This window comes from Tamandua tetradactyla, chromosome 18, assembly GCF_023851605.1.
Source record: "Tamandua tetradactyla isolate mTamTet1 chromosome 18, mTamTet1.pri, whole genome shotgun sequence".
NCBI lineage: Eukaryota > Metazoa > Chordata > Mammalia > Pilosa > Myrmecophagidae > Tamandua > Tamandua tetradactyla.
This window is the reverse complement of record NC_135344.1, coordinates 8,267,912-8,288,552: the sequence shown is the minus strand read 5'-3', so window position 1 is coordinate 8,288,552 and position 20,641 is coordinate 8,267,912.

Sequence of the window (20,641 nt, the reverse complement as noted above, 5' to 3'; positions counted from 1 at the left end):
TTCTGGAGGTTATTCTTACGCATTAAGTAGATATCACCTTGTTATTCAAGATGTAGTGGAGAGGCTGGAGGGAACTGCCTGAAAACGTAGAGCTGTGTTCCAGTAGCCATGTTTCTTGATGATGACTGAATAATGACATAGCTTTCACAATGTGACTGTGTGATTGTGAAAACCTTGCGTCTGATGCTCCTTTTATCTACCTTGTTAAAAGACAAGTAGAATATATGGAATAAAAATAAATAATAGGGGGAACAAATGTTAAAATAAATTTAGCTTGGAATGCTAGTGATAAATGAAAGTGAGGGGTAAGGGATATGGTATGTATAATCGTTTTTATTTTCTCTGTTATTGTCTTATTTCTTTTTCTAGTGTCTTTTTATTTCTTTTTCTGAATTGATGCAAATGTTCTAAGAAATGATGAATATGCAACTATGTGATATCGAAAATTACTGATTATATATGTAGAACAGAATATGTTAATGTTTTTGTTTGTTCTTAATTTTGTTCTAATTAATAAATAAAGAAAGTCTTCTCTCTTAGGACTTCTAAGTACATTTATATGGCAATTCATCATGATCAATATCTAAGGCAGGGAGTTAGAATGAAGACTATCTCTAATTTATTTGACCATAGGCCCTCCCCCCATAGACAGACAGACAGACAGGAGCACACATGTGCGCACACACACAGTGGATATATATTTATACCTCAAGAAACACTTACCAGGAACACATTTCAGAAAATGCTATCTTAGGATGTCTAATCTTATATTCAGGAGAACAATTGTGTCAAAGTGGTTATTAAAGAAACGGGAAGGGGGAGCAAGTTCAGGATTTGAAATGCCACTAATACAGACTTCCAGCATTCAGCAAATTTCAGAACTCAGAAGAAGAGACAGGAATGAAGACTTGTTAGCATAGAGATGACAATTTAAAGACAGAAATTAGAGACCCAGGAGAGGAGAGATAGAAAATGGGAAGGGAAAAAAATTGAATACACAATGGTCAAAAATAACTCCAAATTTGATGAAAAACAACAACCCACAGATCCTAGAAGCTCAGAGAAAGGTAAAGTCAGAGTCAAACTGATAAAACTAAAACTAAAGAAGAAAAGTCTTGGAGTAGCCAGAGGGAAAAAACCACGTATTCCATAGGAGAACAAACAATCTGTGGTGACAGACGTCATAGCGTCGGTGGGAAAGTAGACAGGAGAGGGGCCTGAGAGAGCATTCTGGAATGACTGAAATGTCCCCCAAGTCGGTTGGGGTAGGGATTACACAGATAGGCCACACCTGCCCAAACTCAAAGATCTATATATTAAGAGCTATGCATTTTGCATATAAATATTGTCTCTCTTGAAACAAAAATGTAAGGCAGGGGAAGTAGAGGAAGATAAGATAGGGAAAAGAGGGTAAACAAGGGTGGACAGAGCTTTGGAGACAAAAGAGAGTCATCGCCAGGGTTAGCAGCTGCAAAGAAGTTGGGAGAATGAGGACCAAGAAGAACCAGCATCCTAGCCGAATAACAAGGGGTTCTACATGTCTAGATACTTTTAAAATTAATTTTATTTTAAAATTTCCAAAGCGTACACCTACTCTACAGTCACTGAGCAACAGTTTCCCCCATACCCTGGTAGCCTCTACTCTACTTTCTGCCTCTATGAATTTGCTATTTCTAGATATTTCATACAAGTGAAATCATATATAAGGCACAATATTTGTCCTTATGCACCTTGCTGAGTTCATCCAGGATAATATTTCCAAGGTTCATTAACGGTGCAGCATGGCTCAGAACTTCCTTCCTTATTACTGCTGAAAATTATCCCATAGTATGTGTGTACCACATTTTGTTTGTCCATTCTTCTGCTGATGGACACGAGTTGTTTCCACCTTTTGGCTGCTATGAACACTGGTGTGCAAGTGTCTCGAGTCCCTTCTTTCAATTTCTTTGACAATGTACCTAGGAGTAGAATTGCTAGGTTCTATAGTCACTCTATATTTAACATTTTGTAGAACCACCATACTGCTTTCCACAGTGACTGCGCCATTTGACATTCCCAACACATCTGTTGATCTTTCACATCTTGGGTAGCCAGTGGTTCTCAGACTTACCTGACATTAGAATCACTGGGGGAGCCCAGTTCTACCACAGGCCACATCAACATCTCTGCTGGTGGGGCTCAGACAGCAGCATTTTGAAAGTTTTCTAGGTGATTCAATGAACAGTAGGTATCAAGAACCCCTGAGCTAGATCAACGACTCACGTGGTATTTCTCAAACCTATCCAAAAATCAGAATCCCTATGAGAACTCTCAAGCCTATATCTTACCACAGGACTGTCACCTCTTGCAGCAGGCCTGGGTTGGGACCTGTATTTATCTTCCTGTGGCTATTGTAATAAATTGCCACAAACTGGATGGCTTATGAAATGTATATTCTCTTACAGGTCTGGAGGCCAGGAGTCTGAACTCATGTCAGCAGGGCCATGCTGGAGAGGACCCTCCCTTGTCTCCTCCAGTTTCTGGTGGCTCCAGGCATTCCTTGGCTTCTGGCTGCCTCCTTCTGATGCCTGCCTCCATTTTCACTTCGCCACCTTCTCTCCTCTGTGTGTTTTCTCCCCAACTCTTCTATTCTAAGGACACCAGTCACTGGATTCAGGGTCCACCCAGGTAATCAAGAATGGGCTCATCTCAAAGTCCTTAACTTAAAAGCAAAGGTCCTTTTTTAAATAAGGTCACACTCACAGGACTGGGTATTAGAAGGTGGATGTAACTGGTGGGAGACCACCTTTCAATTCATTACAGCCCCCGAATCTATAGCTGTCAGAGGATTCCCCAAGTCATAAGGATGATGGGGGAACAATCTGCCCAAAGAATACCTCCACTGTCTGCTGGAACCTCAGCAGCCTCATTGTTCTCTGTTTCCCATGCACTGGCTTTATCTCTTCCAGTTAGTGCACCCATTTACAAGAGCGTTAGTGAGGATTCAATAAATCCACGGTCTGGGCAGCTCCCTCTCTGACAGGTGCTGAGCAGGGCTGTACTTACGCAGCAGTTTTTGCAGAACTTGAATTTGACAGTAAATTCTCCCTCCACTGTGGTGCTTCGAGGGGTCTGTGTGCATCTATTAATGTGGCATTCATGGTAATTTAATAAAAACCAGCACAAAGAAGGTAGCTCTGAATCTGCTGCAGAGGTAAATTATTAGACTATATCTGGTGAGAGGAAAGAGAGCTGCTCTTAATGCAGCTTTTGTTGGAATCCCCACATGCCTGAAGGGAAGTGACAAGCCAGTGGGAAGGAAGGACAAGGTTTGCAAAAGTCACCGTTGCTCCAGCTGAGCCCTTAGACTGCAAAAGTGCTGAAACGTAAAAGGCGATAGGCTGTAACTAACAGAGTCCCACAAAAACATCCTGACTTTAATGGAGCTGTGTCTTTTCTTCCCACATCATATTATCCCACAAAAGGGGGATTCTATAATACGGCTGGAGCAGACGTTAGGAGCTTTGGTTAAACACAGCGATGGGAATTCAACAGGCCCCCATCTGCTCAGGGTTAAGGCTGCATGGAATATGAAAAACATAATTCAGGTCTTTGTTCGCCTTCGCACCTTTTACAGATATTACCATGAAGTTCTTTTGGCATGACTGCCCGAGGGAACCCCAAATGTGATGTTCCTACTTACTGAAAGGGACTTTGGAAGTGCCCTTGGGTTCTCTAAGGAAATCATGACATTATGAAGTAGTATTCATAGAAACTAATGTTATGTTACAATTCATAAGAGGCCAGCTTTCATGTCTGAGCATATTTGCAGAACAAGAAGGAAGATCCAATTGTTTAATGCATTTAAAGGACTTACCTTAATTATATAGTCTGTTTTTTGGTCAAAATAATCTACATAGCAAAAAAGGAAATAAATTCCTAGGTCTGAAGCATTTTTATATGCCATGCAAATACCTTGTTTAAAATTATATTGAGCAGAACTATTTGGAGAAGTCATAAAGCTACCTTACATGTCTGTTGTAAAATCTCGTCATTGCATTTAAAAAGTTATAGCCTGGATTTATAGCTGGAAAGATGTGGTTTCTTTAGGCTATGAACTCTTTTCTCATCCATTGCATTCCATGCATGCCATTTTCTTTGATCACTGCTATTATTATTATATTCCCCCACTGCCCCTGTCCATGGTTAGGATTTTACGTGGAGTTCCCACCCGACCCGCCCGGTCCTGGCCTGTTGCTGCTTTCACACGTGAGAGGAAATCAGCTCCCCAGGCTCTGCAGCTGAAAGGAGCAGGACCGGAGGGCATCCCCACCCACCTGTGCCTCTCGGTACTCTGAAGACGGGGGCATGAGCCCCACCCCCGCCCGCAGCCCGACATGCGCGGCCCCTGCCCTGTCCTCTCGAGTGGCCGAAGACAGGAAGGTGCTCCGGCCCGCGGCTTCTGAGCCTCCTAGGAAGCGGCTGGTGAGCAGCCACCATTTCGTCTTCCTCAGGCCATGACTGTGGCCAGAGAAAGGCAGCCTGCTGGGCAGGACACCCAGGAGCTGACCGCAGAGGCAGGGGAGGGGATCCTGGAGGAGGAGAGGGGCGGCGCCGTGCGAGGCAAACCCAGGGGTTTTCTGGAAGTGAGTGGGGCTGGAGCAAGTACAAGGAGGGCAAAGGGAGCCACAGATGCTGGTCGCTCCCAGAGATGCAAACAGGGACCGTAGCTGTCAAACCGGTGGGGGGGGGGGGGGAGCCATTCCCTGGGGCCAAACAAGGTAGGTGTCTGCACATGTTGGGATGGGGGGAGCAGACCAGAGAAGGGGGCCTTTGAGTACAATGTTCCCAGGGGGCAGCAGTGGCCTGGCAGAGCCCATCAGAGTGACAGCAGCATTGTGGGGAGGACGGGGCGGTGGGGGACAAGGAGTGGGAGTTCAAGGTAGGGGAAAGCGCTGGTGCCGAGCAGGAGAGGGCCTGGGAGATGGTCACCTCAAGGGGAACTGATGGAATAATTAAATATGGCTAGGAGAGAGAAGACAGCGTTCTCGCTGTTGTAGACGTGGATTGCAAATATGGAAAGGGAAATGGTTCAGAAGTGAATGGATCTTAAAAAAAGTTTATGCTTTTGTCATATCATTGAACCTATGCCGTTGAAGTCATGTGGTAGGTTTGCCTACCTAAGAATTTTTGTGATCGACTCGCCTACATATGAACAGAAATTTTAAATGCCCCTTACTGGATAGTTTTAATGACTTACGAGAAACAATCTCTGACTTACAGAAAAGTCGCAAGTGCAGTACAAAGGATTCTTTTTTCCTGCACCGCTTGAGAATAAACTGCTGGCGCTGAGGTTGGTGACCCCCAAATCCGTTCTCCTGTGTTTCCTGCAAGCAAGGTTGTCTCATCCCCAACCACAACATGACACCAGAAGCCGGAAATGAGCACGGGCCACTACTACACCTGAGCCTCAGGCGCCTCTGGAGTTTTGCCAGCTGTTCAAATACCATCCGTTATAGTAAAATAACCCAGTTCAGAATCACGTGGTGGATTTGGTTGTGTCTCTTTCCATCTGGAACCGTTTCTCAGTTATTTTTTTGTTGACATGCATGACTCTGTTACTTTCGAACACGTCAGACCCGCTATGGACGGAGCCTCAGCTGGGCCGTGTGCCATGGCAGCACCGTGGGCAGGAATCACAGGGAGGCCGTGACCTTCTCACGCATCCTCTCGGGGACGGGGGGGCTTTCAACCCAGCCCCTTGCTGAGGACGATGGCTCCGAGCCCCTCGCCACTTTTCCCCTCTGTGATGACTAAAGATTTTGTGGGGAGGTTCTCTGAGACTACAGAAATAGCCCGTTCCTCAACAGACTTGCAATAGATTGATTTGTCTGTTTTTACTGGTGTGGATTCATGGTGTGAAACCTCAGCTCTGAGGGCATCCAGGTTCTTTTTGCCTCTTTCTTTTCTTTTCCAAGGTAAATGCTTCACAAAGCACAGCATTCTTCAGATTACACCTTAGCAAATGTTGGCATGAATTCTTAATATTCTGGGAGAAAACGATATGGCAAAGCATAAAACATTCAGGCCCTGCCTTCTGCCTCACTTGAGGGAAATTTTCATCTGAGCACAGAAGTTCGTCCGCTTTGGGAACAGATGGCGGCGAGTAATAAAGAGCCTGAAGCATGAGAAGGTGGGAAGGGCAGCGCAGTCCCTTCAGAGGTCGGCCATCCCCGAGGGGACAGATGTCTTCACGTTCCTAGAGAAAGGACTCGGACGGGGCTCGCAGCTGAGCCCATCAGATCCCGCATGCGACTCCTCTTAACTCTCTGCGCATCTCGTGCGTAGGGACGTGCCCAGGGACAATGGCAACGTCCAGCGACACGGCCCCACCGCAGCCACCGCATCTCCGAGGGCCCCCGGGCAGGACTGTCAACTTGTCGTGGCGTCAGGAAGCCCCTCGCTCTGGGAAGACTGGCCCTAACGGCGGGACCCCACGTGCTTTTCCCCAGCTCCCCTCCACTGATGCCCTACCGCGCCCCGCGCCCTCCACAGGCCCTCCGTTTGCTGGGGCGAATCAGTTCCTTCTAGTCATCATCCTCTGCTGATGCGGAAGAAACAAGAGGCATCTACTTCTTCATAAATAAACCTGGATTTAAAAGAATAAACCATGCACACACACTATCATTCCCCCATTTACAAAGACCAATAAAAACCAAGTATGCCCTAATTCACTCATACCACCTTTGGTGCATGTTATATGAACTTCTCTTTCCTGAACACAGACCTGCAAAATTTGAATCAAGCATGTTTTCTTTTCAATGCTCAAATTGCTGTTATGAGACCAGCAGAAAGCTGTTTGTCCCAGTTCTTTTGTCCTGGTATTGTTGAAAACACCCAAAATATGGAATATACAAGGAGCACTGCTTTGGAGAGAAAAATATTAGAAACTGTACTCTAGACACTCAGTGTATATGTGGAAGGCAGATGGGCAGAGGTATTTAGCTGCTGCCCTTATTCATCGACCTTCAGTGAGGAAATGGGAGAAAATATTTCCTTTTAAGGTCATTTTAAAAGTAAGTTAATTAAAATTAACTTAAGTATTTTAAAGTTATTTTTAATTTTTTAATTTCTATTTTATCTCCTCTAAAGCCTATCTATCTTACTTTTTAAACCTCTGGGCTGGTTTGAAAGGATGTACGTACCCTAGAAAAGCATGTTTTAATCCTAATCCCATTTTGTAAAGGCAGCTGTTTCTTCTAATCCCTATTCAGTACTGTATGTCTGAAACTGTAATTAGATCATCTCCCTGGAGATGTGACTCAATCAAGAGTGGTTGTTAAATTGGATTAGGTAGAGACGTGTCTCCACCCATTTGGGTTTGTCTTGATTAGTTTATTGGAATCCTATAAAAGAGGAAACATTTGTAGAAAGTGAGAGATTCAGAAAGAACAGAGAATGACATAGCCACAATAAGCAGAGAGAACCAGCCAGCGACCTTAGGAGATGAAGAAGGAAAATGCCTCCCAGGGAGCTTCATGAAACAGGAAGCCAGGAGAAGAAGCTAGCAGATGATGCCCTGTTCACCATGTGCCCTTCCAGATGAGAGAGGAACCCTGACCAAGTCCATGATGTACCTTTCCAGATGAGAGAGAAACTGACTGTGTTTGCCATGTGCCCTTCCACTTTAGAGAGAAACCCTGAACTTCATCGGCCTTCTTGAACCAAGGTATCTTTCCCTGGATGCCTTTGATTGGACATTTCTATAGACTTGTTTTAATTGGGACATTTTTTCAGTCTTAGAACTGTAAACTAGCAATTTATTAGATTCCCCTTTTAAAAAGCCATTCCATTCCTGGTATATTGCATTCCAGCAGCTAGCAAACTAGAACAACCTCTCTCCTAAACTATAATTATACCTCTGTCTCTTTAACAAGCTCTGCATTTCTTATTAACCACCATCCTATCATCAGCTTATTGACAGTCCCATTGCAGAAGCCCATAATAATTGGGTCTGGGGAATTAAAATCTTAAACCAAAGCACTGGAGACTGTAGAATATAAGGCATATGACAGCAGGTCGGGAGGTTTTACAAGGGGCTGGGTCCTTCCCAATCCCCTAAGTCACTGCACTGTGGGGCTGCCCCTCTGCCCATCAGTACAGAAGGAGGCTCAATGATTACCTCTCAAAAGCTGCCATGTTTGAAACATCTCAAGGCCATCACAACTTCATGAGCCCAATTATCAAAGTATTTTTTGTCTTGCAGAAATTTAGCAGAGCAATGATTTTTCTTTCAGTGGTTTCAGGAGCCAATTGAGCAAGTTTCACTGCTCGTGTTCTTTAATGACAGGAATTGTTTCTGCATTTTTGTAAAGTCCTTAGTAATGATAATGTGCTAGAGACAGCACTAGGAGTATTTTGAAAGCCCTTTTTTCAACATGCCTCATTAATCTTTAGCACACACCGACAAAGAAATGAGCCTGGATTCCTAAAAGAACAAGAGTAAAACACTCCTCCAGCGTGCTAACAGCTGGCAAACTCAGAAGGGTAATTTGCTTTACTTTCTTTACCTCTGTGATTTACTGCTCTTCTCTGAAGAAGTTAAAAATGTGCCAATCAAGGAGAGACTATTTGTAATGCAGAAGTGTTCCCCTCTCTCTGCCAGATACTTCATCTTAGTTTATTTTAAAAAGCAAGACTCTTAACTAAATTTGATGACCATTTTACACCATGGAATATTAGCAATAATTAGAGGCCTGACATTAATAGAAAGAAGCCTAATAGCTGAAAAAAAGGGAGAAAACTAGGTGGGCACTCTCCCCATTACCTGATGCCCTCCCAGGTGTAGCAGTGAGTGGCTCCAGTTACCTGTCCACCTCACCAGGCTTGACCCTCCAGCAGCAGTAGTCACAGGTGGGACCTGGGAAATGCTGCCTCCCCTTGGCCTCCAAGAGCCCACTTTCCAAGGACTTTCCTCCCCTCTCTAGACATCCTCCTTAAGCTTCTCTGCTGCTCAGCCTCTAAAGGCTGGAAACTCTGATGCCTGGATCCATAACCCTCTCCTTTCTCTGTCCACACCCTTGCATGTGTTGATCTCCTTTGGCCCCATGGGTTTTTTTTTTCTTTTGCATGAGCAAGGACTGGGAATCAAACCCAGGTCTCTGGCACAGCAGGCAAGAATTTTGCCACTGAGCCACCATCACACCGCCTGGTCCCATGGCTTTTAATAGCATCAATGTGTGAATACTGGTTCCTTTCAGCACTGAGGATATCTTCAGCGACAGGTTATTTGACATTCTGTTGGAGATCTAATAGGCATCTTAAGTTTAACATGTCCAAAGTCAAATGTGGAATTTCTACCACTCAACGATCCCTCTTGGGAAATGGCAACACCATCCTCCCAGCTGGGATCCCACATCTAATCTTACGACAAGCTTTATCTGATGTGCCTTACAAATAGTTTCCGAGCCTCTCCCCTCCTCTCTATTTCCACTGCTACTTCTGGTCCAAGCCACCAACACCATGGGCCTGCAACCAGAGTGGCCCTCTCCTAGCTGGCCTTCCCCCCCCCTCTCCTGTCCCCCTCCTGACTGCTTCCCACATAGCAGTGAAAGGGATGGTTTCAAAGTATAATTCAGATCACTGCTCCCCTCTGAAAACCCTCAGTGAAGTTACTTAGGGGATCCCAGTCTATCCACTGACAAAATCTGCTGCAGAAATTTAAAATCTTTGGAATGGACTCCCGTGGGGAAGACAGAGACAGAAAAAATTCCAATCGTTCTAGTTGCCCGTCCAGTGACTTGTAACCTTTGCACATTTACAGCTTTCTTCACTATTTCTATGTGTCCCTAATTGGTTTTTATCAGGTAAAATTAAAGTTGTTATTTTTTGGGTTCACTGTGCAGCCTCTGGCAAATTAAATATGTACCGCTGTTCCATTGAATTCTCTACAATATATTACTTTCACTGTTACACCTACTCCTGAGTATGTATCTATATCTGACAAAACAAAATCTTTCCTATAAATAGAGATTTACCTTGAAGAAATACTCTCAGATTCAGACACACAGTCATGGTTTATTAAACCTGTATTGAAAAATGTCATACGATTGGAACTGAATCAATAAAATATATTGAAGTATTTTCCAATACTTCTCAAAACAGAACTTGCCTATTTTCCTTCTGAGTATGGCATTACCTCACTGAGCAATATGCTGTGAGTCCAAAATGGCACTGGAAGACAAATCTAAGCCCTTTATCTCATAATTCTAAAATTGTCTAATTTCTTCTCCCCAGCATAATTGTCGGTTTCCCACAATATCCTGTCTCAGAGGTAGCTACAAACAAGCCAATCATTCATGCCCCATCTCTTAGCCTTCTCTTCTCCACCGCAGCCTACCAAACCGCAACCCATGTCAATCACCCTCTTTATGTTTTAGAAATGAGTCATTCCAAATTTCAGATCTGCGTTTAAAATATGCCTTCCCTGCTTGATCCCTCCCCTTTGGGACCATTCGAATCACTCCAGCAACAATTTTAGTGTACACATCTGCAAAAATTCTCCCAATTCTCTCTCTCCCCCGCACGACATCCCCATCTACACACACTGTCTAATATCTGAGACAAACACACACTCACTGCTGCAAAGAGTGAATCACCCAGACCCCAAGAGAAAATTAGACTCTGCTGATGGCACTACAGGTGTAAGACCAACTTCCCTCAATCCGGACTCATGAAGCTGCTTAAAATAATAAAATGCTTTGTCATTACTGAAAATGGGAAATGGAACCAAAGATGCTGATGAGATTCTGAAGCCCAGGAAAGAAGAGAAGCCTCCTTCTATCTGCCTTTCACGTACTTTGACGGCACCAGCCGTGTTCAGAATTTCAAGTTGACATGTCCGATCAGAAGCAGGAGGTCTGTTCTTCATTTCGTCAGCCCCTCAGCCGTTGGCGTTTCTTTCGTAAACAGAGGGACTTATGCTAAGGGTGTGCTGTGAAAACCCAAGGTGGGGGTGAGTTGATGACACAGTCGCTGCTTGAAACATTTCTCTCTTGCCGCTGTTATGTCGCTATTGTTCTGTCTCCAAACTGATTGGCTCTGCCCGGCGGAGGATGTTTGTCCTGGTCAGCCACCATCCTAAGAGAAGTTCAGGGTTTGGGGAGTTTAGAGCTAATAGCCCTTTGGGGCCACTAGAGGGCCACTCAGGCCCACCCCAAAGAACCAGCCCACACAGATTCCTGCTGCAGGCAGAGAGGGGCCACACCAGGGGGTGCGGGGAGAAGACACAGCCGGGTCACATGTGTTTTAGGGACACTTCTCTGGCAGCAACGCAAAGGACACACTGAGCGCTGTAAGCTCCTTAAAGGCGAGATCCACATTTTAGCCTTTTTCTGTCCCTTTGCCACTCTCGTGGTTGGCACAGGGCCTTGTGCAACCCGGGAAAGTGACGCTGAGTACTGAGTTAACAGCTGAGGAGCAGTGGAGGCGAGGGGGCTAGAGGGCTCCCAAAGAAGCCAGCTGTGGGGGAGCTGAACACCTAACAGAAAGTCAGTCCTGGAGGGAGGGCTGTGGGCGCAGAACCAACAGGTGTAGTTTCTGTCCACCCGTGAGGGACCTGCAGATGTCAACAAGGTTTCAAGCTGGAGTCCGAGGGGCAAGGAGTCAGAGAGTGCGGTTTGGAGAAAGTTGAATGCGAGGGGCTGGGAAACAAGCTAATAGAAGCGGTGAACATCTGCCAAATAAAATACGCCAAGTATACATCAGATGCAATTACTACCAATTACAGATCGTAACTTAAATGAGGCTATGCCACCCAGTTGAGTCTTAAGAGACTTCCTCTAATGAATACATAAGGATGACTGGCGAATGACATACCAATTATAAATTATGCTTCTGACATACTTAAGGGCCCTTTAAAACATTCCATTTATCTGTTCAGTGTTTAAAGATATCTTTGAAATTTCATTTACACCATTAAACTGAACATAGCTGAGCTTTAGCCCAGGCACATCTGAGTAGGTTCATGGAGGCTGAGAATCTACTGCCTAATAATATTACTCAGTTTTCTATGGCAAGCATCTTAATTAAAAAAAAAAAAAATGCATGCGGGTGCCAGAGAATGAAAGTTTGGTCATAGAACTAGAGGATCAGAAGATAAGGCAGAGGGTGGGCCCCAGTGGCTCAGAAGCAGAGTTCTTGCCTGCCATGCCTGAGACCCCAGTTTTATTCCCAGTGCCTGTCCTTGCACAGAAAAATAAAAATAGTAAGGCAGAGAGTTTTAGATTTTACATTCCGGGGTAAAAAATGGAATTGTTATTCTCTCTAAAGTGGCGAGGGTATGAAGAGTTTTAAAAATTAAGTCGAATCATCAGCCCTTCTCCCTGCTCCTCTCTGGGGTCCGACGCGCACGTGTCAGGAGAGCAGAGCTCTCTGGCTCGAAGTCTCCTTCCCTTGTCCTTGTATACCCGTAGTTCCACTTTCTACCAGAGAAGGGCACTCTCGTGGTGCTCAGGGGGTGCCTGGAGGAGCCGTGGGGGGGCTGCTTCCTCCCTGCTCAGGAGGCGCCTCCCCCTACCCCCCCCCCCAGCGCCCCTCCTCGCCACGCGCTCAGGCCTGGGCCCGGCTCATGGGCCCAGCTCATCAGTGCCTTCCCCGTGACGCAGGGCGGATCCTCACACGAGTGTGCTGTGAGGAAATCTGACTTGTGTGCCACCTTAAACAGAGGCACAGGCCAGGGTGCAGTTCGGGCAGCAGACTGCAGGAGGAGCATTGGCTGTGGGATCCAGTCGGCCCGGCTCTGCCCCTTTACAGACTGAGAACCTGAGAAATGACTTACCTGCTCTAAACTTGGTCTTACTTCTCTGCGAGTTAGAGGTAACAAAACCTCCTTCCCAGGCTGGTCCTGAGGATTAAGCGAGATTACATAAGTGAACTCGTATTGGGTGTTAGATTTCGTCCTTTTCTCTTCTGTAGGGCTGGAAACATAAGTAAGTGCAGGGAGTGTTTCAGGAATGCAGCCATCACCTGAGCACGTGAATGCAAGCCCTAACAAGCTTTGATTAATCTGATTTAAAATGTGCAACCTCAGAAATTATTCACTCAGAGGCTCAGAGATTTGGAGCTGGGGGCATCTCCCCAGACAGAAACAAAGGTGTTTGCACCCTGCTCCACTGACAAGGTTCTCAGTCTGATGGTGACTGGATGTCTCCACTGGCCAGCATCCAGGCCACACTGGCCTTGAGGAGGGAGTTTGGGGTGAGAAGATGCAAAGCCAACTGTCCTGAGCTTCTGGGGACAGAGGGCCCAGGGTCCAGTCACCTCCCAGGCCTCTGGTGACTGGCTGGTTGTCCAAGGGACATTGGCCTAATTATCTCCAGGCTTCCATCAATCTCTGGCTTCAATGGCCTGATGAGTTCAAGTTCACGGACCCCAGAAGTCCAGCCCCCAGTGTAGTGGCCCATACATGTTGTGCTAGTCCATAAGGACAGCTCAAAGCCTTACTTATCTTTGACACCCAATTCTACTAAATCCTCTCTACTTGTGAGAATTCCTGTTTGCTGAAAATCATTTACTGTTGGTTGAGGATGAGCTGCGTTTGAGGCTCTGGTCTACCAGAGAAAAGAAGTAAAACACGTTTTAAAGGTGCCACAGGCTGCAGCTACCTAGAGGACTTGTGCCCAGGGGAAGCGGGGCATGACTCTGGAGGAAAGAACATCGGGAGGGAAGGAGCTACTGGCAGGTGGGTAGATATTTGCATGCTACAGCCAAGAGTGTGGCAGCTCCTAGGAGCCCCCCGTGGAGACCATGCCAAGCTGGTCCACAACACTCTGCTCCCTTCCCACTAATGCCCACTCACCTTCTAAATGCTACTACAGAGTCTTGGGTGGAGCCCAGCAGATGTGAGTGTCAGGATGCTGGGCAGGAAGAAACTGGTATGCCCAATAAATTAACCTTGCCTAAGTCAGGCTCTTTTAGTTTCAAATGAGCTTAGTCATAAAAGAATAGAATCCCAAAAAAGGACTGAACAGCAGATGGTAGGAAGGTCACAGCTACAGCTGAGCCATCTAGGATGGCTGGGACCCAGCCTTGAAACCCACCAGGAATCCCCAGGGATATGCTGGCTATACTCACTCAGGGCCCATGGGCTTCCTTCCAAGGCCAGAAACAAGGCTGCAGACACCCTGACCTCATGGGCCTTGTCTCCAGGATCAGGGACATATGGTTGTACCTCAGACACACCCAGGAGACGTCACCTGGACCTTCAGCCTGGCCTGGGGGTGGGGGGAGGGTCAATGACACTCCAGCAGTGCTACCCGAACTGCAGGACTGGAATCATCCAGAGTGCAGGCAGAGCGGGGGCAGTTCCCCAAATTGTGGCAGATGGAGGGTGGAAAGGAGAGGGAGGCTCTTCCCAGGCAGCACAACAGGAGTCCACCATGTGGGGTTACTATCTCAAGACCTGACCAGCATCCTGGAAGCCAATTAATAAACACACAATTAATAAAACAAACCAGAGTACCAAAAAATTAGACTCTGGACAATGAGAAAACTGCCAGAGAACAATATCCTATCACAAGGTCCATCTTGAAACACCTGTGAGCCTTGCCTAGCCCATCATTACCAACATATGATCATGTTCTCCCCATTTCACCTCGGCACAAAAAGTAAGAGAAGCTCGTTTTTATTCAGTGTCCCAAAATATTGGACAAGTGAATAGGCTGATTTGGAAGTTTATTTTTTTAAGACAACTTCCAATATACACCCTGGGGTCAGACATGGGTAATTCATTCTTTCACATTTTTTCATCAGTCTTCTCACCAAGGCCAGCTATTCAAAAGCTCCTTTCTTTTAATGGCTCATGAAGGTATGCCTTTAATTTCAGGTGCTGAGGATCCAAGATAGGTAAGAATCGGTCCTTCCCTTAGGGATCCTTCTTAGATGCTATCCACGGGCAAGTTACTTAGCCTCTCTGACCCTCAGTGTCTTCATCAGAATATAGAGATAATTAATACCCACAGTCTTAGTTTCCTGTGGGTGCCATAATGAAGTTCCAAAACTGAATGACTTAAATCATACATGTATTGTCTCATGGTTCTGGAGGCCAGAGGACTGAAACCAAGGTGATGGCAGGGCCGCACTCCCTCTGGAATCTGCCCCACGCCTCTTTCCTGCCTCTTGTAGTTGTAGGCAATCCTTGGTATTCCTTGGCTTACAGACACATCCCTCCAACCTCTGCCTCACATGGTCTTTCCCTCACATCTGTGTCTTGGTGTCTCTTCTCCCCTTCTTACAGGAACATCAGTCATATTACTTAGTCTGACCCTACTCTCAACTAATTCCATCTGCGATGAGCCTATTCCTAAGTAAGGTCACCTCCTGGTGGACTGGGGGTCAGGACTTCAGCCTGTCTTTTGGTGGGACACAATTCAGCCTACATACCCACCTGCCCAGCTGTAACAAGGAGACACATAATATGTACCCACTGCTCCCTAAAACATCAAAGGTAGGTGTGCCAGTTTGAATCAGTTGTGGACCCCAGAAAAACCAAGTTCTTTAATCCTCATTCAATATTGCTAGGTGGGAGCTTTTTAATTATTTCCATGGAGTTCTGATCCCCCCAATTGTGGGTGCTAACTTTTGATGAGATGGTTTCCATGGAGATGTGTCTCCACCCATTCAAGGATTACTCACTGGAGCCCTTTAAGAGGGAACCATTTTGGAAAAAGCTTTAGAAACCACGCAGTCAGAGACCTTTGGAGATGAAGAAGGAAAACGCCCCTGGGAGAGCTTCATGAAACAAGAAGCCTGGAGAGAAAGCTAGCAGGCATCACTATGTTCGCCATGTGTCTTTCCAGTTGAGAGAGAAACCCTGAACGTCATCGGCCTTCTGGAACCAACGTATCTTTCCCTGGATGCTTTAGATTGGACATTTCTAAAGCCTTGCTTTAATATGGACATTTTCATATCTTTTAGAACTGTAAACTTGCAACTTATTAAATTCCCCTTTTTAAAAGCCATTCCATTTCTGATATATTGCATTCTGGCAGCTTTCAAACTAGAACAGTAGGTTATGTTCTTTATCTTTTTAATGTTAAACATGGATTATCCTATTGTAATTTATTTTAGTTTTGGACAACTATATACGCATGTAATTTTCCTTATTTCTCACAATATTAAATTTATAACCATAATAATATCTAACATGTAAATTGTGATTTACTGTTTAAGATACTTTCAGATATCTAATTAAATTAGTTAATAGTCAAAATAATCATTCCCCAACAATTCCAAATATTTAGAGGTTTATCATCACAGCATGACAAGAAAAATTAAATCCTTAGAAATGAAGTTAGAGAAAGAAAGATGAATTTTAAAATGAAATTTAAAATATTTTCAAGTTGTTATGTGAACAATGCCACGTAAGTGTAAAAACCCTATAGGAGGCATTCGGGAGCAGCTAGAAGGAAAAATCTGAGATGATGGTGTGGCACCCATGACAAACTCTGGGATCTGTCCTGTAAACCACTTGTTGAAAAGTGCTTTGAAAACTATTGCTTTTTCTCTTCCTTTGCTTTGTATATATGCTATATTATACAATAAAAAAAAGTAAAAAAAAAAAAAAAAACCCTATAGGAGGCATATTACTACCTCAGGTGTTTTAACACCTTTGAATTTCCGGGATTCTAACAGCTGTCGCACTAGGTGGCCTGCAGTGATGACTCATTTTTTCTCACAGCCATGAGATTCATGAGAATTTAATCTTTCACTGGCTGTGATTGAGCACATAGGAACCCTTGCTAGAAAATTCCAGCATGTAGAGGGGAAGGGAATAGCAGTGGACAATAGAGTCCTGTGCAGAAGTTTCCCCAAGGATAACACAATCGGGTTCAAGTTGTAGGACACTTAACTTTGCTTTTCCAAAGAGCAAATGTTCTCAGATCTTCCTCGGAGTTATCAATCTGCAATGAATCCGTAGAGGAGAATGAGAAATGACATTCTAGCAGAAAGACGACACTCTGTGTGATGTGGGAGTGATATTATAAGCCCGTGAGGCAAAGACAATAAATAGTCCAAAGAGGACAGCGTGTCATTCTGCTGGTAGTGATTTAAAAGCCTGAAAAGGACAAGGCAGGTCTGTGTTTGCGTCAGTAAACCGGGAACAGTGAGCTTGCCCCTCCTCGTGCCTGCTCAATTCGAGCTCAGTTCTACCAGCAGAAGCAGCTCAAGCAAATGAATGCCTTGAAAATGGTGAGACTTTTAGAGTAATTTTGCTTAACCCCTTGTAAACATTCAATATCAACATGGTGATATGGTTTTATTATCTACATGCACTCAGAATTAATTAAATATCTTCACAGGAGAGGGGTAAGCTCAAATAACAGAATTATGGTGAGAAAAGCTTCATCTGAGCTGGTGCCTATTGTGTAATTGATAATATTTTTGAGAATGCAATTACATATCAAAATAACCAGACCTAGTTCTAAGTGTGGGAAATGATATATTATAGAAATCCCTCTTTGAGGTTTGCATGTCCAATAATGGTCTTATTTGGGTATTAGCCAGTATTCCAGATTTAGAACATTTTCCACTCTCAACCTAGGGCATATATTGGCATGTGAATTATATCTCAGTAAAGCTCTTAGGAAAAAACAAAAAAAAAAAAAACAGGGGACCTGCACAATCCCAGGTGAAGCAGGCATTCCTTCCAGGGCTGTCCCCCAACCTCCAGCCCACTGTTAAGGTTATATTAAAACTCTTGCTCAATAAAAATGTTAAAAACAAAGACAAAACTCTGGTACAGAGGCATGTGCTTAGACAAGCAGCACCCCATCACAAGCCTCCGAGGGTAGCTAACATTTACCGAGCCGTTTCCAGTACCAGGAGAGATCCTAAACCTTCGCATGAATTTACTCCTTTCCTCACAATGCCCCTGAGAAGAAGGCTCCACAACTTTCTCTGTTTTATGAAAAGGGAAACTATGATACAGAATTTCCCTAAATTGCCTCGGGTTGCATCCTCGGCAAGGGAGAGAGCAGACTCTGACCCCGCGCGGTGTGGCTCCCCACACTGAAATGATCCCTGTCACCGCAGAAGCAGGTCCGGTCTAGGACAGCCCTGGGACCCCACGCCATGGGCCCATGTCACTCGGTAATGCCTGCTGGAGAGCGGGGTGCTGGCAGGCCTCCCCGGGGACAGTGGCCCACCTCCCTACGCCACTGTGGGCTCTCTCGGACCCTGACCTAAGAATATGGTGGAAGGAAACTGGATGCAAGTCCAAAGAGCCAGCCCTGTACTGAAGCAGCTGCACAGTATGGGGCTGGCCTGCGGGACGGGGTCAGTTTCCAGGGGACAGACGAGCTTCAGGTTCGAGGCGGGTCAGGACCACCTTCAGGGCGGGGTTTGGACCAGGGACTTTGGAGTCAGCAGATGCCTGCCCTGAGTGGGAGCTGCTGGACGGGCTGTGCCCCCAGCAGGCAGATAGATCAGGGGTGTTGAAGTTCCCGGCCAAGCCTGGAGGTGGGGCAGGGTCTGGGCCTCGCTTTCCTCAGCCCTCCTGAGAGAGCTCAGCAGTCCTCTGCTGCCTTCTTTCCCATTGGTGTCCCCTAAAGACCGGGCCACCGTGCTGGCCTACTGCATGCCTGGGTGACAGGGTATAATGCGTTCAGGGTGAGAGGCTGAGCGCCACAGGACGCCTCCCCCACCCTGGGAGGGAGAAGCTGATCTAGTTCCTCCCAGCAAGCATTTGCTGAGTGCTTACTGTATCAGAGCTCTGGGCAGTTTAAGGCAAGCAGGGCCCCTGATTCTCAGGAATTTCCTTAATTTCACTTCCAAGAGAGGGGGGGAGAGCAGGAAGGAGCAGCTCCCGAGGGTGACAGCTGTTCTGAAAGCACTTAAAACAGCCAGCTGCCAACTGGAGGCTCTTGAAGGGGTCTTGAGTGGCCTTCTCCTGCTTGTTCACCCTCTAACCGATTATCTTTCTCAGCCATTCTTAAAAACATCCTTCTTCCTGTCTGCCTCTTAGACCCTTTTGCATGGCAGTTTCTGATCTGGGCTAAGACGCCTCCCAAAGACTCTGGTCAAACACTGCTCTGGCCTGAAGGGGAATGGCAGGCGTGGGTGGTATGAGCCGCCACCTTCCAGTTGATTTCCAGTTTATGCTCCGGCAGTTACCATGGCACTGCTGCCGCTCCTCCAGCACCTGACATGGTCTTTTCATCTGCAATCTGCACATTTACATCTTAAGGTACAAGCAGAGTCCCACACTGCTTCCACATTCCAGATACAACCTGGGGTGAATGGTGTCAAGGAGCTCCAAGGATGGTGGCAGCCAGCAGAGGCTGGGGAGGCCAGGGCCAGATTCCCCACCGAAGCCACAGGCGGGAGCCCACCTGCCGCCGTCCAGCCTTCAGGCCTGGGAGAAAAGGGACTGTTGCTGTCGCCAGGCCCCCAGTCTGTGGTGATGTGTCACCGCAGCAGCCCTGGAAGGCTGAGACAATTTCACTAGGAACTGTTCTCCCACAATCTTCACGAGGAGGAAGAAAACAAGGACCTAGAGTCTACGGCAAGAGTAATTCTTACTTTCCCAGCATGTGGACTATGCTCCTGAGAGTTTTCGAGCTGATACAGACAACTGGCATTTCTCTCTGTACATGATACTGCTACAGAAGAGAAAGACAAATCAGAGACCTTCCTCTGAAATAAAAACAATAGCTTGCTATATTTAAAAAAATTGTAGATGTGATCATATTTTGGAAAATAAAAAAGTTGCATCAAAATATCTTTGGAAAGTTACCTAACAAGAAATGGAATTATTAAAAACAAAAAGAAATGGAATTATTTGAGAATTGACAAAATCTTTGGAAAATATTCTGGGTTTGCTCATAACCTCTGCCGCATTCCCCCAGCTAGTGTAGAGTTAAAGTTTTACACAAAAATATGCTTGTGAATCTACAGTGACAGCATAAACCCTTTCTTTTTAGATTCTAAAAAAGATATTTAAAAGATTACACATTACATTCTCAGTTTTTCTTGATTATTAACATTTTCTTTTTGTTACAAAGTGTTTATTTTTAAATACTGTTATTTTATATACTAGAAATTCAGTTTAGAAAAGTAATGCATGTTTAAAGATTTAAGCATTTGTAAAGGTATGTTTGTATTTGGTCTATCATATGTTTATAAACATTGGTTTTTGCAATCTATTAGATATTGCAGCTCACTGATATTTTAACTTTATGAACTGTAGACAGATTTTAATAAAACAGTGATAGTAAGTGTAGAAATAATACTATTCAAAGCAAATACTAAAATATTACTATTGGAATTTGGTGTCAACATTTATAGTAACTACTAGCAAGATCTTGAGCAAACTACTTAAAGTTCGCTCAAGAGTCAAATCATCAAACTTCTGTTTTTTTATCTATAAATAGGAGAGCAATAGTGCCATCACACTAAATTTTTTTGAAGTAAAGATTATGTGTTGTGCTAGTTTGATACTATTACATACCCCAGAAAAGCCCTGTTTTAATCCTGATCCAATCTTGTGAGTTAGATCTATTGTTTAGGGTGGGAAACTTTGATTGGATTGTTTTCATGGAGGTGTGATACACCCAGTCGAGGGTGTCACCATTTGTTTCGATTACTTCCATGGAGATGTGAC